This window comes from Staurois parvus, unplaced genomic scaffold, assembly GCF_062004578.1.
Source record: "Staurois parvus isolate SC_StPar_1 unplaced genomic scaffold, SC_StPar_1.0 ptg000029l, whole genome shotgun sequence".
Classification (NCBI taxonomy): Eukaryota; Metazoa; Chordata; class Amphibia; order Anura; family Ranidae; genus Staurois; species Staurois parvus.
In genome coordinates, this window is record NW_028317825.1 from 9,056,419 (window position 1) to 9,084,207 (window position 27,789).

Genomic DNA, 27,789 nt, shown 5'->3' on the forward strand with positions numbered 1-27,789 from the left:
ACTCGCCAAAATAAAAAAAAGCGACCACAATCTGACATTTGCAAGTCAGATGTACACAATTGGCCGGAGCTAGCAGTGACATTACCGCTAGTTGTGGGCAATTGTGTACGTCTGACTGTCAACTGTCATAACTGTCACTAACAATTAGGCGGAGCTAGCGGTAATGTCCCCGCTAGCTCCACCCAATTGCCGTGATCCATGATTGGCCACAGTCACTGAGACTTTGGCCAATCATGGCTCTTGTTGTGAACTGAGCTGTGATTGAGTTCACAACAAGAGAGCATTGCATTGTGGGGTGTGTGGGCGAACAGCCCGCCGAACGCCGCAGATGTTCATGTGTTCAGCGAACACAGGAACATCCTATGTTCGAGTTGAACATATAGACCATCGCTATTTGTAATTGTACTGTCCCCCTTTATTTTGTAAAGCGCTGCGTAAACTGTTGGCAATATATAAATCATGTCTAATAATAACATTAATAAGGTAAAAAAAATGTAGGGCTTGTTTACACTTGCTTCAAAATGTGGCATTGGACAAGCTTTTTTAAAGCTTACTGAATGTCAATCAAAGCACCTGTCACTAAATAGAATGGTAAGCTTACAGTCCTCTTCACATGAGAAATCAACCAAACCAGAAAGACGTAATCAGCATTCCACTTCCAGTTCATGTGTATATATTCTGGATGAGCGTGGTCCGGACTGGAACAGAGCAAATAGGAGACGGCACACGTGGTGTGCAACATGGGAACGCTATAGTGTGAGGTGAGTGGGGATCAAAGAGAGAGGACTGAGCGGCAAAGAATTAGCAGAGCTGTGGGTCTTAGAGCAGGAGAAACTAGCAGATGTCACACGTGGTGAGGAGCAGGGGAGCAATTTAGCTGGAGGTGAGTGGGAACCAGAGAAAGAGGAGAATCAGAGTTGGGGGTTACTACTGAGTGGGGGATCAGCAGAGCAGGGGGTCATTACTAAGCAGGAGATCAGCAAAGCTGGGGGTTATTACTAAGCGGGGGATCAGCAAAGCTGGGGGTACTACTGAGTGCGGCATCAGCAGAGCTAGGGGTATTACTGAGCAGGGGCTCTGCTGAACAAGGGGGCAACTGAGTCAGGGTTCTACTGGGTCCTTTTAATATAAATAGAAAATCAACACACACAGGGTATTTGTCAAACTTCATTAAATCTTCCAAAAAGCATCATCAAAGCATTAACAAAGCATCATTGAAGTGTCAAAAACACATCAAAAAACATGTTGAAGTGGAGGGCACTTAAATGTGCGTTAAAGTCGAAGCGAGTATAAATGAGCCCTTTAGCATTTAGAACCACTGTAATATAGTTGTGTTTCTTTTAAAATTAACTTTTCATACAATTAGCATTAGTACCTGAATCTGTCTTGATGCCAGCTTCTGTCTTCATCCACACAATACCAGGAAGAAGGGAACAAAAGCAGCCAGTCAGGCTTTGCTGCAAGACATTGAACATACTGACCGGGGAGAGCAAAGTTCGCAGAATTGGTGAATTGATGACCGTGTGTTGCTGCAATTTCATTGTCCAGTCAGCAGATTCTGGCAAGGATGTGACATCACTATGATTCCAATAGGAATATAAGAGGAGTGGGAGGGTTCTTTAGTACTGAAGCTAGCTCAAATGGAATGGCCCAGAATGCTGCCAAACTAGGTTACTGAAAGCTACTGAAGGTAAATGCAGGCACCATTAGAAATGTAGGAACATTTACATACAGTTATGACCAAAAATATTGGCACCCCTGCATTTCTGTCAGATAATGTACCACTTCACCCAGAAAATTGTTGCAATTACAAATGTTTAGGCATTCTCTTATTTATTTATTTTGTTTGTATTGGAATGGCACAAAAAAGTGGAGAAACAAAAATCCAAACCTGACATACTCCATGGAAAATCAAAAAAATGGACTGAACAAAACTAATGGCACCCTCAATTTAATATTTGGTAGCACACCCCTTGGAAAAAAATAAATGAAATCGATTGCTTCCTGTAACCATCAACATGTTTTTTACACCTCACACTGGAATTTTGCACCACTCTTCTTTTGCCAACTGCTCCAGGCCAGTCATACTCTCCAGCACTGTGTCAGATGGTGACATACAGTGCAAGCTGACACAGTTGTACCCTGTTCCTGAAAGTCAGCTTGAATTTTCCTAGAAGTTGATTGAGGTTCTTTATCCACCATTCGAACAATCCTTCATTGCAATCTTTGATCTATTTTTCTCTTTCATTCACGTCCAGTGAGATTAGCTACAGTGCCATTGGATGTAAACTTCTTGACAATGTTGTGCACAGTGGACACAGAAACATTAAGATCTCTGGAGATGGACTTGTAACCTTGAGATTGTCAATGCTTTTCCACAATTTTTGTTTTCAAATCCTCAGACAATTATTTGCTGCATGCAGAGACACACAACAGAAAGGTAAATTTTTCACCATTTTAATTGGTTGCTGGTGTGATTTCTATATTGTCAGCACCTGTTAATTATACAGGTGAGTTTAATTACAAATTACAGGAGCATCACAAACTTAGAATGCAATTATTTCTTACAATTTTGAGAAGGTGCCAATAATGTTGTCCAGTCCATTTTTGGGGTTTTGCGTGGAATGTCTCAGATTTGGCTTTTTGTTTCTCCACTTTTTGTGTCATACCAATACAAACAAAATAATTTTCTGGGCGAAGTGGTGCATTATCTGACAGAAATTCAGGGGTGCCAAAATGTTTGCCATGGCTGCATGTGTAGTTCAACTGTGTATTTAGACTTTAGTCTGGAGTTGGCTTTATACCCTTAGTCCATCAAGTTACACCAAATGGTTTCACAAAGTGATACGTTTCAAAACAAAAGAAGGGATTGTTAAAAATGTTTAAGTTGGCCTCTAAACCTGACTGCATTAATGCAATGTATTAAATAAAACCAGTAAAAAATATAGGATTTGCTACAGTTCCTGTGAAAAGAATGCTAAGACACCAGTTACACTGATCAGCGCAGAACAGCTTCTGATATGGGTCTCCAAATCACAGCAGGGCTTAACAGCTATACCCATATATGAGGTTCTATACTGGTTGAGCTCAACTAGCCTAGCCTGGGCCGAGGAAATAAGGGACTCCACAGGGACACATGGATGAACCTGTGCCTGCACTTACACTCATTTCCTAAGTGTAACAGTTCTTCTCTGCTGTATTTTTTGGTTGCTGCATGCCATCCTTCACCACCATCCATTGGATCCTCTCCATGTAGAACCACTCTAAAGTTTATGGCATCTGCCCCTTATATACTTTTTCCTGAACTGCAGAGAACCTCTTTGCTATTTCTCTCACATGACCTCATTAGTAACCTATAAAGTGAGGTCAGAGCTCCAAGTTTGTGCCTGATCAACAGGTTTTGCTTGATTCTGGTCTGTGTGCACCAGCATGTTTTACTCTCCTAACTTTGTGTGTTTGTATAATGAATGCATACCTGCTTCATACTGAGATTTTCTGTTCGAGTTGTCTTCCTTCTGCCCTTGATACCCTGGCCACCTGTCTGGAACCTGTGGGATTGTGTTTGGAGTAGGTCTGCACCCAAAGGTGATGCAGAGGGTCCAGGGTTCATGAAATAGGGTACTTTTTAGCCCAAAAAAGGTTCACTTTAAATTAGATGACTACTTCCAGCTAGTCAAACTGGTTTCGAAGAAATTCAGCGTTCATAATTTATTTTTCTTACTACAATTCAATTTTAGTTTTTCTTAAACTTTTCTAAAGTATAAAAAAATTACTAGAATTAGCAAAATGCATTGCAACAGTAGGTAATAGAAGCATAAACCACATTTCAAGACTGCAAACAAGTTCATCTTTTTGGTGGATACAGATGCACAATTTTATTTAGACTTTGTAAATATTGCTTCCTAGAAAATTTCATACTATAATACATAGCTGTAAAAAGAGTAATTGCAAACCACACAAAAAAGTTAGAATATACAGAGATTTGTCATTACAACTGTCTGAGAAACAGCTCTCCGGTCACAGGAGAAATAACCCCAATTTGGATTCAGCTTCCTAGCCACCCTTTTGCAGAAATTACATTTATCTTGTTATTATGGGGAATACTCCATCCTGCCATATCTCGGCACTGGCAAACTATTAATCCCTAGAATAGAAAGAGAGTGCTGTCATCAGCCAGAGGATCGCAATGTAAAGATGTGCTTAATACGATATTGACTAGACTGGATAGCTATCTACACACAGCTACAATAGTTTTGTATAGTTACCAACAAGTAAAAGGGCTAGTTAAAATGCTGTATGGTGTTTTTTCTTTCAAAAAGCACACTAAGAGGGCTAATTATAAAGCTTCTGATGTCAAATTCACCCGTAAAAATACTGAATTAACCCTATACACACTGTTATACATTTCTACAAACCTTTGCATAAAAACAGCAGTTCTTGGTTTGCATATATTGCAATATATGTTCAGCCTAGCCATTTGCGTTAAAATGTTCCCTCTTTTTCCAGTACTACTCTACTATGGAAAATATCGGAGCCAAAGCGAAGGCGGATTTCAGAGCTTCAAAAGCTAAGATGGCCTCGGATGACCACCACTCGTGGGGATTACTGCCCTTCTTGGTCAGATCTGAGAGAGGCTTGGCCAGAGTGGAGAAGTTCCTGATAAACTTCCAGTAATAGCTGGCGAATCCCAAAAAGCGCTGAATGGACCGAAGACCACTGGGACGAGGCCACTGCAGGACCGCCGAAACCTTCTGAGGGTTCATGGAAAATCCCACAGTGGAAATGATGTAGCCCAAAAGGGCAACCTGGGATCAGTGAAATTCACACTTCTCGAGCTTACAGAAAAGCTTGTTCTCACGTAACCATTGCAGCACCCGCTTAACATCCTGGATATGAGACTCCATAGACGCAGAGTAAACCAGGATGTCGTCCAAGTAAACCACCACACACTGCTGCAACAAGTCACGAAAGACATCATTAATGAACTCCTGAAAGACCGCGGGCGCGTTACACAACCCGAAGGGCATAACCAGGGATTCATAGTGGCCGGTTCTGGTGTTGAACGCGGTCTTCCACTCGTCGCCCTCCTTGATCCGTACGAGGTTGTACGCAGCCCTAAGGTCGAGTTTAGTAAAGACCGTTGCTCCCTTGAGGCAGTCGAACAACTCTGTAATCAACAGAATTGGGTAAGCATTCTTAATCGTGATTCGATTGAGACCCCTAAAATCAATGCAAGGCCCCAATTCACCGACCTTCTTTTTCACGAAGAAAAAGCCAGCTCCTGCTGGAGAAGTAGACTTGCGAATGTGCCCCCGGGAAAGCGCATCCGCAACGTACTCCTCAATGGCCTGATTCTCCGCAACCGAAAGAGGATAGACCCTGCCACACGGAGGAGTGGCACTGGGTTGTAAGGTTATGGCACAATCGTATGGACAATGAGGAGGCAGAGCACCAGCGCGCACCTTGTCAAACATGTCCAGGTACTCCCCATAGTCAGTAGGCAACACAGAGTCCGAGGAGGCACACAACACCTTAACAGGTCCACGGATGCAACCGGTCCCACACTGTGGAGACCATGAGAGAATCATAAGGTCGGATTGTGCTTCTGAAGCCAGGGAAATCCCAAAACCACAGAGTAGTGCGGGGAAGAAATTACCTGGAAACAGGCCAACTCCCGGTGAACAGCCCCAATAGCTACTTCAACCGGCAGTGTCTCGTGGGTAACCTGCGGCAGTTGTAGGGGCCTGCCATCTATCGCCTTGAGGACCAATGGAGTAACTCGAGCCTGCAGAGGAATGGAGTACTAGGCAGCAAACAAACTGTCCATAAACAACCCGCCAGCACCAGAGTCTACCAACGCCTGGGCCGTCACCGAGCCTTCCGCCCAAGAGAGGACAACGGTGATTAGCGGTTTATATTTGCGGGAAACTGGGGACGAGGAAACTCCACCCAAGATCTGCCTCCGACAGGATCTCAGGTACGAGCGTTTCCCGGACGGACCGGACAGGACTGTCGAAAATGCCCACCGAGACCACAGTACAGGCAGCGACCCTTCTGACGCCGAGAGGCCCGCTCCCCCTCAGAAAGGCGAGGAAACCCTAGCTGCATGGGCTCGCCGCTAGACAAGCCATCCCCAGGAGGCGTGGGAGGAGAGGGAGGAACGGGTGGGACAGAAAACTTAGGCGCCAATCGGTTAGGAGGTGTCAAGGTCCTACCTTTTCCCTGAGGTTATGTTACTCCATGTGCTGGCGTCCATCTTGGATTCTGCTGTGCATGGTGGGAATCCTTTTATGCCTTCAGGTCTCTGAGGTCCATCCCCCAGAGGGGTGTGGCTGATGACATATAAGCCTGTGGCCCGCACATGCTCTTTGCACTTGTGTCTTGTGTCTTTGTGTTGCTATTACACTGTTCTGACTCTCGTGACTCTCCTGGTATCTGATTCGGCTTGTGACTCGACTATTCTTTGTATTCTCCTTTGATCTGACCCTCTGTTGCTGAACCCGGCTCATGACCTGTGATTCTCGTCTGCTGTCCTGTACTGTTTTGTCCTGTTGTTGTTGACCCGGCCTGTCTGACTACTCTTTTGTCTCTTCCACCAGCTACACGCCATTGGCGGCGGCCATTACTGCAGCTGAGGTGTCTCGGGGGCCGCGACCTGGTTCCTGGCTGCGTCAAGTCCATCCCCACCATCAGGGGCCCTGATGAAGGGCAGCCTGGGACTTAGACTCCGCGCCCTGAGGGACTTCGGTCTGTGGGTGGTGGTTGTCGTCAGCCAGTGCGTTACATTGTTAGGCCTGCCTGTCCGTTCCTCGGCCCCTGCCCTGACAGGAGGCCTCCGCAGACGCTCCTTAAGTGAAGGCCTCTCCCTGAGCCTGGTGTCAACCGGAGCAACAGCGGGAGCGACCACATGAGTGACAACCAGCCTAATAGCACCTGGAGTAAGGTGCGCTGTGCGTGCAAGCAGAGTCTGCAACGCCTGAGCGAACTGATCCAACAAGAGATCCTGCTGATCAAGTCTGGCAACCAACATAGGGAGAGAGGGTGTACCTGCACCATCAGGATTCATGGCAATCGTGTAGTGTGAGGGAGCGTGGAGCCAGACACACAAGGAGGTGCAATTAAAGGTAGGTTTATTATACAAAAACAAGACAGAGTCTATGCAAGTCCAACAGCAACAGCGGATGACTTGGTAGAACAGTAGCCAGGAAGGATAGTCGCCAGAGCTGGGGTCAGAAGCCAGGAAGGATGGTCTCCAGAGCCGGGGTCAGAAGCCAGGAAGGATGGTCGCCAGAGCTGGGGTCAGAAGCCAGGAAGGATGGTCGCCAGAGCCGGGGTCAGAAGCCAGGAAGGAGTCTTGCCAAAGCTGAGTTGGTATCCAGGAGAGCAATGAGAAACTAAACAGGAGCTTGCTGCTGTGCAACAGACAGGACACGAATGCAAAAACTGTGCATTTCAGCTTCGGTTTTCGGCCAAGTGCACTTTAAATTTTCACTTTCAGTTTCGGCACCAGAATTTTCATTTCGTTCTAATATACACAAATATTTAGCCTTTTGTTTCTATTTTAAACTGAATAGGTTGTTTTACAAGGTAAGGTTCACATATACGTTAAATAATAGCAAAGACAGTTTACAAAGTGGTTTAACCCTTAACAATAAATCACAATTAATATCCACACTTTGTGATAAATAAATAAATAAAAAACACAAATAATAGCGCAACCCCTACACCTCAATAATTAATTTAATTAATTAGATAAATTAATTAATAGATTAAATAAATAAATACATAACATTAATCCACCACCATGCATGTGCACAAATAATATATCATTACTTAAATAATTAAATAAACCCTCATAAAGTCCATTCACAAAAGTCCATATATATTCCAATATGATCCTCAATAAATTAAGTTATGGTATCTTCCTTCACCAATGTGACATCCAGTGCTTTAACACCCCATCAAAATACACACTCACCAGATACTGGTGAGAAACCAGCATATCTGTATATAACCAGCATTCCACCACTGAGTTCCAGTTTATGGGAACCCATAATACTCCACAGTAACCATGTAGATAAAAAAGACATTTGCCATAGTGCAAATAACGTTTTCAGATTTATTCCAATTAATTCCCCCCTTAAAAAAAGTTTAAAGTGCACCAGTCCCCCTGTGCTCACACGTAGTGGTGAACCCATACATAGGCCATGCCCACATATGTAAATGGTGTTCAAACCACACACCTGAGGTATTGCCATGCGCATCAAAGACAGTTTACAAAGTGGTTTAACCCTTAACAATAAATCAGAATTCCCCTTTCTACTGTCAGAAATGTGGACAGTGATCGGTTGCTGTAGATTACTGAGCTTTACCCATCATCCTTGCTTTTTTCACTACTTGTTTTATTATTATTTTATTTCTGGTACTTACCGGTAACTAGCACCATCAATTTACACAGTGCTTTACATATATATATTGTACATTCACATCGGTCCCTAAGCCTCAAGGGGCATGCAATCTAAAGTCGCTAACACATTAATACATACACATACTAAGGCCAATATAGACAGGATCCAATTAACCTACCACTTCATTGCATAAGCCTGATAGGGAGCTAAAACTGCTTTGAAGGGGTTAAAAGACATCAGGCGCATTATGCACTAAAGCTTCTATGAAACTTTCCTACCACTAAACAGTCCAGAAAACCTGCCATAATGGCAGGGAATCTGCACTCACCCGCCATGCAGATCTGGTTGGATTAACCTCAGAAGAGTAGGCCAGGATTCTAAAATTCTCAGTTTGTAGATTCAACTTTAGCGATTAGGAGTCAAGAGGATACATTAGCATTAAACTTAGCAAATCCTCTCAAAGCAACTGACAGCAGCAGCTTTCCTGTTTCCTCATTGCAAAGTCAATCTTGGGGAGGAAAAAAAGCGCAGTTATACAAGATGTATCTGTGACATGGCAGCTGGTTTAAAAGATAAACTTTATGGGGTGCATTAGAAGACTGTGCTTCAATCTGACATTAAAATGGCAAAGTGGCATTCACTCATTCCGCACTGTGTTTCCAATGTACACTTAAAGAATAAGTGCACGCCAATATGTTATCTCTTTCAGCTTTTGTGCAGTAATGAAGATCAGCCTAAAATGCAACATTTATTCACTGAGGATTTTTTTTAAAGGACTAGAAGAAGCCTAAAAATAACTCCTAATGTAGGGCAGACACAGATGGCCATCTAGTATGTCTGCCAGTTGTTTTTTTACTTTTTACTGATAGAGAAGAACAAAAGACAAGTGGCTGATGTTTTCCGACCAAGTAATTCCCCGTTCTTGTCTTGATTGTATTCTGATGTGGTTATTTATTTCTATGTTCAGTGCTCTGCTTGTAAAGATGGCCACAGACAGATCAAAATTTGGACAGTTTTCGAATTTCAGTCCATCTATGGACAGTACTAATCCCTTTAAACCCGAACACATAATAATTACACAGGTTCTGAGGCTAATTTAATGCATAAGGCACTAAGGTGTCTGTTTATGAACCAGCAGTAAATGATCGCTGCTCAGTTCTCCGGCATTCTCAGAGAACACAGTTCTCCTGTGAATGCCTTTTATAAAGCGGTGTAGATCAGTTCTCCGAACGAAGGGAGAACGATCTACAAACGCTGGAAAACGGCTGCTTTTACTATAATCTCGCGAGATTACAGTAAGAGATCAGTTTAATAAGCAGAGGTAAATTATTGCTGCTTAGTTTGCGGTTCCTCCGATTCTCCAGCTCTGGGCTGGAGAATCTGGAGGGAGAACACAGATCTCCAGTGAAGGGTTGACATTGCTCCTCGCTGATCTCCTGAGTGTCATAAACTGTGAATGACCAGAGAATAGCTGCAATCCTCTGAATCACAGCTATTCTCTGTTTCATAAACGGACACCAATGTGAGTTTATTTACCACCTTAATCAGCCACAGAACCTGTGTAATTAATATGTGTTCGGGTTTAAAGGGATGAGGCCCCTAATGGGCAGGCTGGTTGTACTGAAGTTAATCTATCGATAGTCTTCAGTACAACCAGCCTGTCTGTTTTTTTGGGGGGTTTTTGCCCAATCACTGCTATAGCTGCCAGCAGTGATCGTTGTATTCTACTGGCGGGGAAAGTTCCCTGAGCTCCCCACCTGCAGAACGCAATAGCGCAGTGGGAGGGATTTTCCCATCAACACAATCGAGCAGTTTGCATTCCTTCAACCTATGTTTGAAAGAAAGAAAATTGCATAATTTATGCCGTGCCTAAAGCCTCATTCACATGGGTGTACCAAAGAGCTGTCTTCAGGCACCCTGGGACGCTCACGTTTTTTTGTGCAGACAAATGCAGACAACCTGATGAAATCAATGACAGTCAGCTGGCTGCACTTACCTGCACAAGCCTCCATGCACATCCCAAAGTGTGCATTCATGCCGGTGCAATGCACAGATCAAAATGCAGTCTGTCTGTGTCCACATCCGTGCATCAGACCCACATTCGGGATGAGAGTAGAGGTCCATGCAAGTCACTGAATTGAACAGGCTACCTGCATGGGTGTTAACGGAACACCTGTGCTTTCTTCACATGGATCAGTACACTTATGTGAATGAAGCCTAATAGTGGCATTTTGATCACAGGCACTCATTCCAGCATTCTATTTATTGCATCAGACTTTACTCACTTCATGCTTCAAATCGAGGATCAGGAAAACAAAACTGAAGCAAGAGAAGTATGGAGATTGGCATTGCTGACCTCGTTCTGAATGGGTTAATTGCCTGCCTGTATGTTGCCTCATTATTTTCCCTGATCTGAAACATGTACAGTGAAGGAAATAAGTATTTGATCCCCTGCTGATTTTGAATGTTTTCCCACTCACAATGAAATGATCAGTCTAAAAATCGAATGGTAGGTATATTGTAATACTGAGAGACAGAATAGCAACAAAACATTCAAAAGAAATGCATGACTAACAAATTATGCACTGATTTGCATGTTCATGAGGGAAATAAGTATTGATCCCCTATCATTCAGCAGGATTTCTGGCTACCAGTTGTCTTTCATACAGGTAACAAGCTGAGATTAGAAGCAGTCTCTTAAATGGAGTGCTGCTAATCTCATTTTGTTACCTGTATAAAAGACACCTGAGCACAGGAGCAATCAATTAGAATCCAAACTCTCCACCATGGAAAAAGACCAAAGAGCTGTCCAAGGATGTCAGGGACAAGATTGTAGATCTACACAAGACTGGACTGGGCTACCAAACTATCACCAAGCAGCTTGGTGAGAAGGTGACAACAGTTGGTGCAGTCATTCGCAAATGGAAGAAGCACAAAACAACTGTCGGTCTCCCTAGGTCTGGTACACCATGCAAGATCTCACCTCATGGAGTGTCAATGATCATGAGAACAGTGAGGAATCATCCCAGAACTACACGTGAGGATCTTGTCAATGATCTCCAGGCAGCTAAGACCACAGTCACCAATAAAACGTGTTCCAGCATGACGATGACCCAAAACACACGGCCAAGGCAACAAAGGAGTGGCTCAAGAAGAAGCACATTAAGGTCCTGGAGTGGCCTAGCCAGTCTCCAGACCTTAATCCGATTGAAAATTTGTGGAGGAGGCTGAAAGTTTGAGTTACCAAACGTCAGCCACCAAACCTTAATGACTTGGAGAGGATCTGCCAAGAGGAGTGGGCCAAAATCCCTCCTGAGATGTGTGCAAACCTGGTGGCCAACTGCAGGAAACGTCTTACTTCTGTGATTGCCAACAAGGGATTTGTCACCAAGTACTAAGTCATGTTTTGTGAAGGGGATCAAATACTTATTTCTCTCATGAACATGCAAATCAGTTCAAAATTTGTTAGACAAGCATTTCTTTTGAATTTTGTGTTGCTATTCTGTCTCTCAATGTTACAATACACCTACCATTCGATGTTTAGACTGATCATTTCTTTGTGAGTGGGCAAACATGCAAAATCAGCAGGGGATCAAATACTTATTTGCTTCACTGTATAGGAAAAAGAGTAAAGGCAAAATTCCTGAGGTGCATACATGTAGGCAGGTGCAGCCTACTTATTCCACTGCTCAACAATATATTTTTCACTATGATTTCCAGGGTCATCGGGAAAGCTATCCAGTTTGATGCTGCCACCCCACATGACCCTAGCAGCCATCTTGGGTCAGGCAGAGTGTATTTAAGACCCTGACTCCCGAGCTTGATGTGCATTTCTGTAAGTGGGTAGTGCAGGGACAGGTCACCCGTCTATCAGGAATGGTGAATAGTGGTAGGGAAAGGTTTCAGACAAGTAGGGAAAGGATAGGGACATGCCTTTCTTCCTGGAATCCTTCCAATTGGGTATAGACTGGCCAGGCCGCATTTTTCTCTCTGAGATAGACACTGTTGGCACATTTGAGACCTATTCCACTCCACATTACTGTTGCATCTATGAGTTCCCAGTTGGGTGTCTGACTTTAATACAAGTTCCATTTACTGCATTTGGAATGTGTATTTACTGCCACTGCACCACACTGCACCTCCCCACAATGTTCCAGATAAGCGACCCTGTAAGTCCTAAAGCCATGGGATCAGCTCAAATACCACCAACTAGCATTTTCAGAAAGATAAACAAATGACTTTTACTCCCCGTGTTCAGGTTTTCTTCAATAAATAATATAAGGCATTGTCTGACAAGTTGGAGATCACCAACTTTTTTTTTTTTAAGTCCGCAAACGTGCAAACTACAACGAAAAACCCGTAAGTGATCACAAAAAAAGTGCAAGTGCGAACACCACACGAAAAAGTGCACTTAGGGGTGTGTTTGTCCTACCCCCGAAAGGGTTGGACCGTTCACCTGATCCCCCGGGGCACGAAGCTCTTGACAGGGACAAGGTTCCCATTTGGTCCTCCTGGCCAAAAGGCCTGGTGGACCACCGTTCCTTATGCCCAGCCGAAGCCGGACATCCAGTACTAGGCGAGGGGGTTCTCCCGAAGAGAAAACCCCCTAGGGATCAGGGGAGGAAGGAACCGTATGGCCACACATCCTCCCCCTAGACTTCAGGTAAGGCCCGAGGACCCACACCCTCCATCCGTGAAAAACACACACATAAGAACAGAAAAAGTGACAAACGTGGGAGTGCATAATAAATAAAGTAAAGATAAAGTAAAAAAATAATAAAAATGGTACCGTGCCGAAATGTGCACAGACCAGGCCCTGAGGCCTGTAGCAAAAATTGCCCTGAACTTAGCCAAAAGGCCTGGTCCTTAGGGCGCTGTGCAAAAAAGAGTGTACAAACAGTGACCATGTGTCATTTTCACACCGTGGGGTCCCACACCCAGGTGTTACTAGTGACACCCCTGAGCGCGTCTCCTCAGGGGGCACTGAGTTTGCGGACTTTTTGCCTCCTCAGCCCCAGGCCAGACCAAGGTAGCATGTTCAAATCAGGAGGTACTGGGTCTTTCCGGTCTCCCCAGAGGAATTACTCCCAAGGCCCCAGAACGAATCATGGCGCTCCCTGGTTTCTGTCCCTCCGGTACTAGCCTTCCGGACCCCCATCATACCAGTGAGGGTACTATACAACAACCATCCCCGTAAACTAGAATGGTCGGGAGCACCCCCACTGGACACTGATAAGAACAGATACTACACTTGATCTTAGCCAAAAGGCCGAGAAGCATCACCAACACTTTATTCAATCAGAGAACGCTTTATATTCATTGAACAAAATTCAGGGAATTCTTTGAATGGCGGCAGTGCTGAACAAATGACGTCTTCTGGTTAGTGTGAAGAGGGGAAGCCACTCTCAAGACTTGAAAGACTGCATCTATCACTGTAGTAGTGACAACTTCTACAGTGATCATCAGCTTCTGCAGTGGCCCCTCAGATATAAGATATACAACCCTACATTGTGCCAAGATGGACCTATGGAAGTAGGCAGTAAAGATCGCTCTTAGAATTCAGCTTTATAAGCACTACAGCTATGGATCCAGATGTGGGCAGGAATGCTATAATTTACTCTAAAGAGCACTGTTCTCATGTCTGCAGCTTTGTTGCACAGATGGTCAGCTTATATGGCCCCCAACCCATAAAATACAGAGACCACAGAGCAGAAAAATGGTAACCTGAAGCACTCCAGGTACATGGACACAGAAGTGATTGTACAGCGGTGATTATATTTATTGGGAATTGCATACTAATTTTTCACTTGACTAATATTTGCATGTAAAGCTGTCTTATCTACAGTCAAATTAGGAATCCAGACCTAGCAAGATGCATTAATTGTATCGATCACTGTAGATTGGCGAAACCTTTAATTGTATATAAAAGTGACTCAAAATGTGTAATTTACCAAATTTGCATGAATGGTTGCAAATCAATTCCGTTATCATTTGCAGTAAACAACCTATACTATAAGCTCTATAAGCCCTATAAGCTCAACACAGTCCACACCTTGGGGCTTTACAGAGTGTTTTTGTAAAAGGGTCAATCCCCCAAAGAACAATATTGATTTGGGCTAGCACTGGCAGACTGACAACCATTTTTTATGCATCCTTTATTTTCAGAAGAAAAAAAATAAAATATTTATTCTAAAACACATTTTGCCAGCAAAGTAAGGAGGACAATTAGAGATGAGCGAATTTTTCAAAAATTCGATTCGGCTGATTCGGCGAATTCCAGGAAGAAATTCGATTCGATGCGAATTAATTCGCTACGAAGTTAACTTATAAAAAGGGTTTCTAGGCTTCAGAGAGCCTTTAAATTAGTGCAGAACACTGTACCTTTAATTTAAATGCCCTTGGAGATGAGGAAGGAGAAGGAGAAGGAGAAGGATGAGAAGAAGGAGAAGGATGAGAAGAAGGAGAAGGAGAAGGATGAGAAGAAGGAGAAGGATGAGAAGAAGGAGAAGGAGAAGGAGAAGGATGAGAAGAAATAGAAGGAGAAGGATGAGAAGAAGGAGAAGGAGAAGGATGAGAAGAAGGGGAAGGAGAAGGATGAGAAGAAGGAGAAGGATGAGAAGAAGGAGAAGGAGAAGGATGAGAAGAAGGAGAAGGATGAGAAGAAGGATGAGAAGAAGGATGAGAAGAAGGAGAAGGATGAGAAGAAGGATGAGAAGAAGAAGAAGGATGAGAAGAAGGATGAGAAGAAGGAGAAGGATGAGAAGAAGGATGAGAAGAAGGAGAAGGATGAGAAGAAGGATGAGAAGAAGGAGAAGGATGAGAAGAAGGAGAAGGAGAAGGAGAAGGATGAGAAGAAGGAGAAGGATGAGAAGAAGGAGAAGGATAAGAAGAAGGATGAGAAGAAGGATGAGAAGAAGGAGAAGGATGAGAAGAAGGACAGTTCTGTGACAGTTTCTGTCTATTTCTGACAGTTCTGTGACATTCACTCCATACAGCGGTTTCAACCGCTGTATGGAGGGAATGTCCCAGAACTGTCAGAAATAGTCTATTTCTGACAGTTCTGGGACATTCACTCCATACAGCGGTTTCAACCGCTGTATGGAGGGAATGTCCCAGAACTGTCATAAATAGTCTATTTCTGACAGTTCTGGGACATTCACTCCATACAGCGGTTGAAACATTGTATCTATTTGTTTCCATAAATGGATCCATTTATGGAAACAAATAGATACAATGTTTCAACCGCTGTATGGAGGGAATGTCCCAGAACTGTGAGAAATAGTCTATTTCTGACAGTTCTGGGACATTCACTCCATACAGCGGTTGAAACATTGTATCTATTTGTTTCCATACATGACATTCTGCAGATACACTTAGAGGAGCTCTGCAGAAACACTTTTTGCCGGCTTGGAATTATTCTTATTTTCATCCTACTTCTTCTTCTTCTTCTTCTTCAACCTCATCCTCATCCTCTTCTTCTTCTTCTGAGGATGAGGATGAGGATGAAGAAGAAGAAGAAGTAGGATGAAAATAAGATTAATTCCAAGCCGGCAAAAAGTGTATCTGCAGAGCTCCTCTAAGTGTATCTGCAGAGCTCCTCTAAGTGTATCTGCAGAATAGAGGAACTCTGCACATACACTTTTTGCCGGCTTGGAATTATTCTTATTTTCATCCTACTTCTTCTTCTTCTTCTTCATCCTCATCCTCTTCTTCTTCTGAGGATGAGGATGAGGATGAAGAAGAAGAAGAAGAAGGAGAAGAAGAAGAAGAAGAAGTAGGATGAAAATAAGAATTCCAAACCGGCAAAAAGTGTATGTGCAGAGCTCCTCTAAGTGTATCAGCAGAGCTCCTCTAAGTGTATCTGCAGAATAGAGGAACTCTGCACATACACTTTTTGCCGGCTTGGAATTATTCTTATTTTCATCCTACTTCTTCTTCATCCTCATCCTCATCCTCTTCTTCTTCTTCTGAGGATGAGGATGAAGAAGAAGAAGAAGAAGTAGGATGAAAATAAGATTAATTCCAAGCCGGCAAAAAGTGTATCTGCAGAGCTCCTCTAAGTGTATCTGCAGAGCTCCTCTAAGTGTATCTGCAGAATAGAGGAACTCTGCACATACACTTTTTGCCGGCTTGGAATTATTCTTATTTTCATCCTACTTCTTCTTCATCCTCATCCTCATCCTCTTCTTCTTCTTCTGAGGATGAGGATGAAGAAGAAGAAGAATTAGGATGAAAATAAGATTAATTCCAAGCCGGCAAAAAGTGTATCTGCAGAGCTCCTCTAAGTGTATCAGCAGAGCTCCTCTAAGTGTATCTGCAGAATAGAGGAACTCTGCACATACACTTTTTGCCGGCTTGGAATTATTCTTATTTTCATCCTACTTCTTCTTCTTCTTCTTCTTCTTCTTCTTCATCCTCATCCTCATCCTCTTCTTCTTCTTCTGAGGATGAGGATGAAGAAGAAGAAGAAGAAGAAGAATTAGGATGAAAATAAGATTAATTCCAAGCCGGCAAAAAGTGTATCTGCAGAGCTCCTCTAAGTGTATCTGCAGAGCTCCTCTAAGTGTATCTGCAGAATAGAGGAACTCTGCACATACACTTTTTGCCGGCTTGGAATTATTCTCATTTTCATCCTACTTCTTCTTCTTCTTCTTCATCCTCATCCTCATCCTCTTCTTCTTCTTCTGAGGATGAGGATGAGGATGAAGAAGACGAAGAAGAAGAATTAGGATGAAAATAAGAATTCCAAACCGGCAAAAAGTGTATGTGCAGAGCTCCTCTAAGTGTATCAGCAGAGCTCCTCTAAGTGTATCTGCAGAATAGAGGAACTCTGCACATACACTTTTTGCCGGCTTGGAATTATTCTTATTTTCATCCTACTTCTTCTTCTTCTTCATCCTCATCCTCTTCTTCTTCTTCTGAGGATGAGGATGAGGATGAAGAAGAAGAAGAAGAAGAAGTAGGATGAAAATAAGATTAATTCCAAGCCGGCAAAAAGTGTATCTGCAGAGCTCCTCTAAGTGTATCTGCAGAATAGAGGAGCTCTGCAGATACACTTTTTGCCGGCTTGGAATTATTCTTATTTTCATCCTACTTCTTCTTCTTCTTCTTCTTCTTCTTCTTCATCCTCATCCTCTTCTTCTTCTTCTGAGGATGAGGATGAAGAAGAAGAAGAAGAAGAAGAAGTAGGATGAAAATAAGAATTCCAAACCGGCAAAAAGTGTATGTGCAGAGTTCCTCTATTTCTGACAGTTCTCTGACAGCTTCTTCACATGTACAGCGGTTGAAACATCTGTATCCTAAATGGAAACTAATAGATACAATGTTTCAACCGCTGTACATGTGTTCCTTCTGTCAGAGAACTGTCAGAAATAGCGGAGCTCTCTGCAGGGACACTTTTGCCGGCTGATCGGGAAAAATCCGATTCGCGCACCCGAAGTAGGCAAATATTCGGATTCGCCGCGAATCGAATTTTTCCTGAAATTCGTATCGAATTCCGGTTCGCCTGGTTCGATTCGCTCATCTCTAAGGACAATATTCAATACAAAATCTGGGACAGCGCTGTCCTGGACTTTGTATGAATATTGTAACATATGTGGGGTGATCATATGGGGACTTAGCGGCAGCATATTCTTTTTCTTCTTTTTATTTAGAGTATATTATTGTTAGTTGTGTTTATTGAAAGTGATTGCGCAAAGGTTTTTTATTTATTTATTAAGGAATTACAGTACGTGGTCATCATCATGGTAAAATGATAAATGTCATTTTTGTATACACCAATGCCTCATTATACGGAAGTTGGGTCATTTGCAATCAGCAGATATTTGCATGACTCTCTAATAGAAAACTAAAGTTAAATACTTGGGTTAAGTAGGATATCATTTCAGGGTTATAGTTGTATGGATAGCATCCTTGTGACCTCGTATTGAACAACCCTTTTTTATTTCTAGTGAGATCTATCTGATGACTCTCTGATTTCATTTCTTTTTCATTAACCACTTAACAACCACTCAATGTAGGCAAAGCCACATACCTGTACATCGCTGCCTACTTACGGGTATCGGGCACACACATGCACTCCCTCTGAGCCTGCATCCACTTGATTGTACACAGCGGGAACCTGTCAGCAAGTCACAGCCAATGATTCATGGCCAGGACCTGCTGATCAGCTGTGGAGCTCTGTGCAGAGGGAATGACCTCTGTGTTTTTGCAGGGATAAGAAACTTAGAGATCAATTAGTAAATGCAGCACACTTTATACACATTACACATAGTTAGGTACACATTTAACTCCTTGATCACCCTAGATGTTAACCCCTTCCTACCCAGTGTCATGGTTTCTGCCAAGCCCTCCACTGGCTTTCCATTGCCCAATGAATAAAAGTCAAAACATTAACAATAACATATAAAGCCATTTATAACTCTGCCCAAAATTACATCACCAATCTTGCCTCCAAATATCACCCAAACCGTACTCTCCACTCCTCACATGACCTTCTACTCTCTAGCTCCCTTGTCTCCTCCTTCCCTGATTATCTCTAGGACTTCTCCAGAGCCTCCCCCATCCTCTGGAACTCTCTACTCCAATTTATCAGACTATCACCTACTCTGCTCAATTTTAGGCGATCTCTTCTGCAAAGCCTATCCTGCCTTCAGCTAATAAATGAATCTTCTCTTCCTCCTACCAGTCCATCCCTCACAGTTATTACCTTTTGTACCACTAGCCCCTCCCTCTTAGATTGTAAGCTCCAAGGAGCAGGGCTCTCCTAACCCTTTTGTATTGTTGCTGTATTGTCTCCTGTTATATTGTATAGCGCTGAGCAAACTGTTGGCGCTATATAAATCCTGTATAATAATAATAATTTGTATAGTGACAGTGTATAATATCACTGATCACTGTATTAATGTCACTGGTGATGTCAGTGACAGTTAGTCAGCCCCCCCAAAGTGTCATTTAGTGTTAGATTTCCCTCCACACTATCACAGCCGCTAATCACCACCATTAGTAGTATAAAAATAAATAAATAAAAATTCAAGTATATATACCAAAGATTGTAGGCGTTATAACTTTCACACAAACCAATCAATATACACTTATTTTGCATTTTTTTTAATCAAATACATGTAGCAGAATACATTTTGACCAAAATTTAGCAATAAAATATTTTTTTTTTATTATTGGATATGTTTTGTAGCAGAAAGTAAAAATATTTTTTTCCCCAAATTTTCAGTCTTTTTTCGTTTATGTCACAAAAAAATAAAATACCTAGGGGTGATCAAATACCACCAAAAGAAAGCTCTATTTGTGTGAAAAAAATGTGCTTGGATACAGCGTTGCAAAACTGTGCAATTACCAGTTAAAGTAACACAGTGCGGTATAGCAAAAAATGTCCTGGTCATGAGGGGGGTAAATTCTTCCAGAGCTCAAGTGATTAAAGAATATGTAAACCCAACATTTCATATTCCTGATATGTGCCTGCTGTACCATGTACTTGTATGAAAAAAAGTATCCTGTTCTCTTTGTAGCATTTCTTTTGTGTGAAATCCCTGGTGTTCCTGCCAATTCCACTGCCTTCCTATTAAAAACTGATCACACTAGGCAGAAGAGAAAAGTGTGGTTGGTTCTCTAGCTGTACTGGGAACTCAGTCTACTCTCCTCCAATGAACAGACTTTTGCTCACATGCCCCCCACCCTGCACATCCATTCACTGGGAAGTTCAGTGTGCTGCTGTTTCTCCATCCCCCAGCTCTCTGTTCTCAGCTGCATATGGAGCTTAGAGGGTATGTGATCAAAAGTACAGTATTTATAATGTTTTTTATATATATATATATATATATATATATATATATATATATATATATACACACAAATATTATGCTTTTCATTTCTATTTTAAACTGAATGGGTTGATTTCGAGGTGAGGGTTCACGTAAACTTTAAAGAGAATACAACAGACGGAGCGAGACTCCATGATGAGTTTGGCAGAGCTGAATACTCCAAAGGGAACATCTTGCCTCTGAAGTCTCTAAGAGAAATGTATACCCAGTGGATGCCAGCTGGAAAGGAAAACTCTGTTCTTAAAAAGCCCAATTACCGGACACATAGCAACCTCAGGAGACAGCACTGATTATAATTAGACTTTAATTTTAGAAAACCAAAGAATGTCTTACTCGAAAAAAAAAAATCATTATTAAAGTGTCCCAACACAAATTATATTTACTCAGTTCCTATTACTTATTTCTACAAATCTCCATAGCATTAAGAACAAGCCGTCTTTTAAAAAAACAATCTATACGCAGAAGTGAGACAGTGAAGCTCTTTTGCAGAGACATCATTTCAGGTGCTGGGTAAAGTGGAGCACACTAATAAAGTATGATAATAATGAGCAGAAATGCAGTGTTGGGCTTTTGTGGTTATCATTAGATGAGCACATGAAGCCTGTAGCCATATCACATAACCTAATTCTCTGTCTGCTAGGAAGAAACAAAAAAAAGTTGACTTTATTTATCTTTATAATTAGAAAGGCATGAGTACAATACATGGCATATGCTATAAATACCTCTTTATATTTGTTTATGGGTATTTGCTCACAGAGATGCAGACCATTGTGTTACCTTTCTGTCACCTATTCACACATTGCGTCTTGTAGTGTTAAGCAGGCCATAGACAGGTCGTGTATCGGTCGAATTTTCACCCGGCCGAAAAATCGGCCAATATTCACACCGTTAGTGGGGCAATGCCATCGGCTGTTTTTCGCGGATCTTCTCGTTTCTTTTTATCAGTCATGCTGGAAAATCCACAAAAAACTGCTGTTTTTCGTAAGCATTGGTGGCAGCATCCATGGCAGCAACGACCGATTTTTTGTTTATCGGCCGACAATTTGGCCGATAAACGGCCCGTCTATGGCCAGCCTTCCTGTATCCCTATATGTCCTATCTAATCTTTCTATATCATGGATATCAGGGATATTTTATGGGCCATCTGGCTTGTCCACTTTTCCTTCTCTTGCTACCCCATATGCACTATGTAATCTCATTACCAAGCCTTTTGAATATAGGCTGTGCCCACTAAATGAAATCAATGTCATAGACCAAATTCTGGTTGCTGCTTTGTTTAAAAAAGATTCCCTGCATGCTTGTTTACTTGTTTACTTTAAATCTCTAAGAACTACATATCCCATGGTACCTTACTGTCTGCATGCAGTGATTACTGTACTGACTCCACCTCCTGAAACTCCTCCACTCAGCAGCTCTGTAGTCCAGCAGGCAGGCTCTGTGCAATGTGTGACACTGCAGTGACTATTCACAGGGCATAGTGATTTCATGTCACATGTTACTAAACCCACAACAGTAAAACCAGTCTGTATATGCAGTAAAGCATGCTATACTCATTGATGAACCTAAGGGGTTAATTCTCCGCATTGTGTAAAATGGGCAGGTTGATCCTGTCTTCTCTGATCCTCCCCTTCTTCCACAGTCCCCAATCCATCTGCTGATAATACAGAGCCCTAGGAGACACTCTGCACATGCTCAGTTTGGTGTGTATTGCTAGAGTTTTTTTTTGGGGGGGGGATGCATGTGATCAGTAGAGGGCTAATCAAAGCTGTCTGGACAGAGGGTCAAGGGTCTTGCAGCCTCATAGGTCAGTCAAAGGATAATGAAAACTCCTCCTATGAGATTAACCAGTACCGGACACTGATATGCGTCACAAGATTGCTATATACTGCTGATGCGCAAAGGTATTTAGCAGTTTATATTTACTAAAATAATTGCATTTCCATGTTCTGTGTACTGTGGGAGACCAGATAGAGTGAATGTAGAGTGGGGTTCTTAGCAAAGTAAGTTTACAAACTGCAAGATCATTCAGATTAGTTAGAATAGGATAGCAATATTTGAAATACAATGTGAAAATGAATGTATTATTTAAAAATTGTATCATAGAGGTGCAAACCTGGGACCTCTGCTGTGTCTGGCAATGTCTCTTCTTGCTGAGCCACCTGGAATGCTGGACAGCTGCCTGGACAATTCCTTGAATGACCTTGTTTGTTGTGAACCTTGAAGCCTTTGCTCCTCCCATGAACTTCCTGATTTAAGCCATGTCTCTGCACTTCCTTTTTGCCAGATTATTGTGCCTTCTCCAGCCAATATCTTTCTCTTGTCTCTCCTGCTGCCATCCATACCTTCCATACCACGCTTTAGCAACTTTTGGCTTGTTCCTTGACTACGTTTCTGCCTGATCCCAACCTACATTCCTGCAACCACTTTGGCTTGCTTACTGACTATGCTTCTGTTAGGGTTGCCACCACATCCCTTTAAAACTGACCACATATTAATTACACAGGTTCTGTGACTGACTAAGGTGGCAAATAAAGTGGAGTTCCACTCACCCTGTCAAAAAATAAAAGTCAGCAGCTACAAAAACTGTAGCTGCTGACTTTTAAAAAACAGCCACTTACCTGTCCCTTGGTGTGTCCCCCACAGCCTGTTTCACTGGCAGTCCTGTATTCTAGGAGGCCAGCATCTTCAGTGTGGGCACTCGGCTGTGATAGCTTGCATCTTCACAGCCAGGTACCCACTGCACATGCGGGGAGGGAGGGCACCTTCCGCTTACAATCGTCTAGGCGAACGGACCGGAAGTGGGAGCGGATACCTGTCAAAATCGGGTATCCGCTCCCCACCCCCAAAAGGTGCCAATCCTTAATGGGGAGCTGTCCTTAATTCGGAACTTCCCCTTTTGGGTGGAGCTCCGCTTTAAACTCACATGATGCTTTATCTGCAACAAATTTGCTTCAAAACCTGTGCAAATAATATGTGTTTGGTTTTAAAAGGATGAGGTGGCAATCCTAGCTTCTGTTTGATCCCTACCTGCTATATCTGACACTGGACCCTGGCACACTCACCTCCTGGTGGTAAAATCATGAGGACTGTGACCTGGTACTAGCATGCAGCAAAACCGCATTCCAAATTATTATGCAAATTCTATTTAAGTGTCACAAAGATTAAATATTTTGTTTTTCAGTGTAACTCATGGATGGCATTGTGTCTCAGGGCTCTTTTGATCACTGAAAACAATCTCAGACACCTGTGATAATTAGATTGGCCGGTGAGCCCAATTTAAGAAAAAACTACTAAAGGAGGGTGTTCCACATTATTAAGCAGAGCACCATTTTCAAGCAATTTGGGGAAGAAAAAGGATCTCTCTGTTGCCGAAAAGAGTGAAATAGTTCAATGCCTTGGACAAGGTATGAAAACATTAGATATTTCACGAAAACTTAAGTGTGATCATCGCACTATTAAGAGATTTGTGGCTGATTCAGAGCACAGACGGGTTTTGCGCGGATAAAGGCACATTGAGGAAGATTTCTGCCTGATCCATGCATCGGATCAAGAGAGCAGCTGCTAAAATACCATTACATAGCAGCAAACAGATATTTGAAGCTGCTGGTGCCTCTGGAGTCCCACGGACATCAAGGTGTAGAGTCCTCCAGAGTCTTGCAACTGTGCATAAACCTTCTATTTGGCCACCAATAACCAATGCTCACAAGCAGAAATGGCTGCATTGGGCAGAAAAATACACGAAGACTAATTTTCAAACACTCCTGTTCACTAATGAGTGCCGTGCAACCCTGGATGGTCCAGATGGATAGAGTAGTGGATGGTTGGTGGACTGTTCCCTGTTCCAACAAGGCTGCGACATCAGCAAGGCGGTTGTGGAGTCATATTTTGGGCCGGAATCATGGGAACAGAGCTGGTCGGCCCCTTTAGGGGCCCCGAAGGTGTAAAGATGACCTCTGCAAAATATGTGGAGTTTATGATTGACCACTTTCTTCCCTGGTACAGAAGGAAGAACTATGCTTTCCATAATGTGGTGGTTTATGTAAGGATATATTTTATTTATAAAGGGCGTGTCCCTTTCCCTTAGATGATATATTACAGTGCCTCCAGCCGTTAAAATACGGCAAATATTTAGTAAACCAATAATTTGGACACCTTGATAATTTGATCACCACTTATTATTATACCTTGAATTCTTTTAGCCAATATGATTTCGTACCATACACACAAAATTTGCCTTATAATAGATAAATATAAAAATTTATTTATGTACAAAAATTATATATATATTAACACAAAACGCAAAAGACTGGTGATAAATGAACATTGGTACACACAATCAAAAATATATCCTACCAATGTAAGACACAATAATAAGGTTTCTAACTAATTACATCAATATCACAATTTTTAAATGATCTGATTATTTATTAAATTTATTAATAATTAATAATTTCGAGTATCTCAAAGGTTATATTCTCACAAGCCGTGGCCATAGGATTGCAAGAAGCTAGCCCTTGATATTTTATACTCTTGATTATTAATATTCAATAAATTATGAAATATGAAAAAACAATTATAATATGGCAACAAACAATTTTTAACAGTAAAACAGGATCTCTCTACATATATCTAACTACCCAATATTGTTGTGATACACTAAGATAATTTTATGATTCCACACAACAGAGAAAATAGGTAATATAAATTCAAATAAACAATCTCACCGCACCCGGCATTCAGACTAGGCAACTCTCCCGTGGATTTAGCTGGCAGTGGAACGCCTTTAGACTGATATTATAGGGCAAGTGATAGGTATTCAGTATGGGAGAATGTAGGAAGTTATAAGGATAGAGGTTTAGAAATTTAGTTAAAGTTTTAGGAAGTTTGAAAGTATGGAAGAGTAGTTATTCAGCAGAGATCTTCTTCAGTCAGGTTTTCTTTTGCTGAGGTCTTTTCTTTTGATGAGTTTTTTCTTGATGAGGTCTTCTGATGAGGTTTTTTTTTTTATCTTAAAGGTACAAGGGCTTTTATATCCACTAATCCATTGTTCTAAGATACCTTCCCACCAGGCTTCTTGATTGGCTAGTTGAGAAATGTGTGTACATAAGCTATTTCTCACCTGCCCGCCAGGTGGCGGTCATGTATCATAGAACAATTTGAGTGTTTGAGATGACTCATACCTCGGGTGGAATCTTAAGGTAATTTCAGGGATCAAATATACGTCTTTTTCCAGATATAAGTGATCATACCTATAATATTCTAAATAGGGACCATGGAATATAGGTGTATATTCAGTTATTCCTTCTTGAAATACCATCCTGTTTGTTTCCTGATAAGACATGTAACTAATGCTAGTTTATAATACATCTTACTTCCCATCATCTCAATACTCAAGTTAGTGATATATAGTTCCCATTGCTGAATATTTAGTGGTGTGTAAAATCTATAACATCTTATTTATAATATGCTTTTGTAGTATAACTTTGTAATTATATACAGTCAATTTTTAGATTTAAATGTCCTGAATTTCACCTCTTTGTTTTAGAACCAACATTTTCTATGTGTAGGGAAAAACTCTCTGTTTGCCTGGCTCTTGTATTGGAATCATGGTAAACAACTGTTAATGCTTTCACCCTTGGTGAACAATAGTATATTGTAATAGTTTCAGAGGTCTGTTGGTTCATCACACTCTGCAAGTTTTGGTTAAGCTTTCAACCAGTTGAGTTCCCGTCTCATTATTGTTAAAATGTTTGAAAGTCGAAGTCCTATCTGGCTATTTGTTTGACTTTCTGTATATGCATTCTTCTCAACCTCAATATACAAATAGTCCTTGTTGACAGTCCAAACAGTCTTATTGTCTTGGAAAAGTCTTACTTCCCCCATTCTCTCCATTTCTTTAACTAGAATCCTTGAGGGTTCAACCAAGACAAAATTAACTCTTAGCATCCGGCTATACTGAGCTGTTTGTCATATAATATTATGTCTTGATAAAGTCATATTTTTGAGACATAATTCAAAAGGTCCACAACAATAATAAAATCATCTTCATGCATGACAATGCACCATCTCATGCTGCAAAGAATACCTCTGCATCAATGGCTGCTATGGGGATAAAAGGAGAGAAAGTCATGGTGTGGCCTCCATCCTCCCCTGACCTCAATCCTATTGAGAACCTTTGGAGTATCCTCAAGCAAAAGATCTATGAGGGTGGGAGGCAGTTTACATCCAAACAGCAGCTCTGGGAGGCTATTCTGACATCTTGCAAACAAATTCTAGCAGAAAGTGTCCAAAAACTCACAAGTTCAATGGATGCAAGACTTGTGAAGCTGCTATCAAATAAGGGGTTCTATGTTACAATGTAACGTGACCTGTTAAAATGTTTAAAAAGTTAAAATGTTGTTAAAAGTTTGATTGAAATAGCTTTTGATTTCAGTAAATATGCTGCAAACACAACAAATGACAATTTTCAGTTCTTTACAACCTATAAAGTGTTTTGAAACTTACTGTGCGTAATAATTTGGAACAGTGCATTGTAAGTTTTTTATGTTAAAAAAAAATACTGTTATCATTAGGAGGTTTGTTCAATAAAATGTGAATTGTACTCATAACAGTTGATAACATGAGAATTATGCTGGCTGTTATTTACATCAATTATTTAGGTAACTGAGAAAAATATCATTTGCATAATAATTTGGAACACGGTGTAGTGCTTAGACCCCGCATCTCAAGAAAGCCGTATAATCCGCCAGGGGGACCTGCTTGTACAAAATACCTATTCTGCTGGTTGGTGGGCACCTCCCTGCTGCTATAGATACTGGCCTCTGAGCCTGACCACTGACCCTAACAGAATAATCTGGCAAACAGGAAGTACAGAGACATGGCTTAAATCACGAAGTTCATGGGAGGAAAAGAAGGGTTCAAGGTTTATGACAAACATTAAACCACCAAAATATTATGGTGGCATAGGTGGAAGGGAGAGGTCATCAGAGAAGGAAGATGTTTTATTAAAGAAGGACACAGCGGCACAAGGACACCTCACATTGATGGTAAGCATATCCATTGTGCTTATTCTTTTTTTTTGTCTCTTTGTTATTCTTTTTTTTCTTTTTTAACTAAATCTTAGGTTGTGTGTAACTTGATTGTTTCACAGCAGTGAGAGTTTCCCTCATCCTAGCCTAACAATTCAAGGCTATCATGCAGAGAAATAAGTGTGGCAAGCAGTTTATGGGACTGACATTCTCCACTTTAGTGTGCCAAGCAGTATGTAGGACTATCATTTGCAGGATAAAGGTTCACCACAGTTGACAATGTGACAGAACTGTCACGCTACAGTTAGGCATTTTAGTAGTGTATTCTTTCATCCTTTAAAGAACTCACGTTGCCTCAAAGCTGTGATCTGCCCTGATATTAAACTGTGGATTTTCATGAACGGATTTTCCAGCAATAAAGTGCCATGCTGTCACAGCTGGTGTATGTGAAATATTTCTTTACACAGGGGGGCTGATAACGTTGATAAAGTTATTAACAGGCATATGCATAGTTAC

At 41.7% G+C, this 27,789-nt stretch overlaps 1 pseudogene; it reads right to left on the reverse strand.

Annotated features, from left to right (window-relative positions):
* Nucleotides 1-13,574: 13,574 nt before the first annotated feature.
* Nucleotides 13,575-13,689, reverse strand: LOC149471108 (U2 spliceosomal RNA; annotated as a pseudogene).
* Between the last annotated feature and the right edge of the window lie 14,100 nt (nt 13,690-27,789).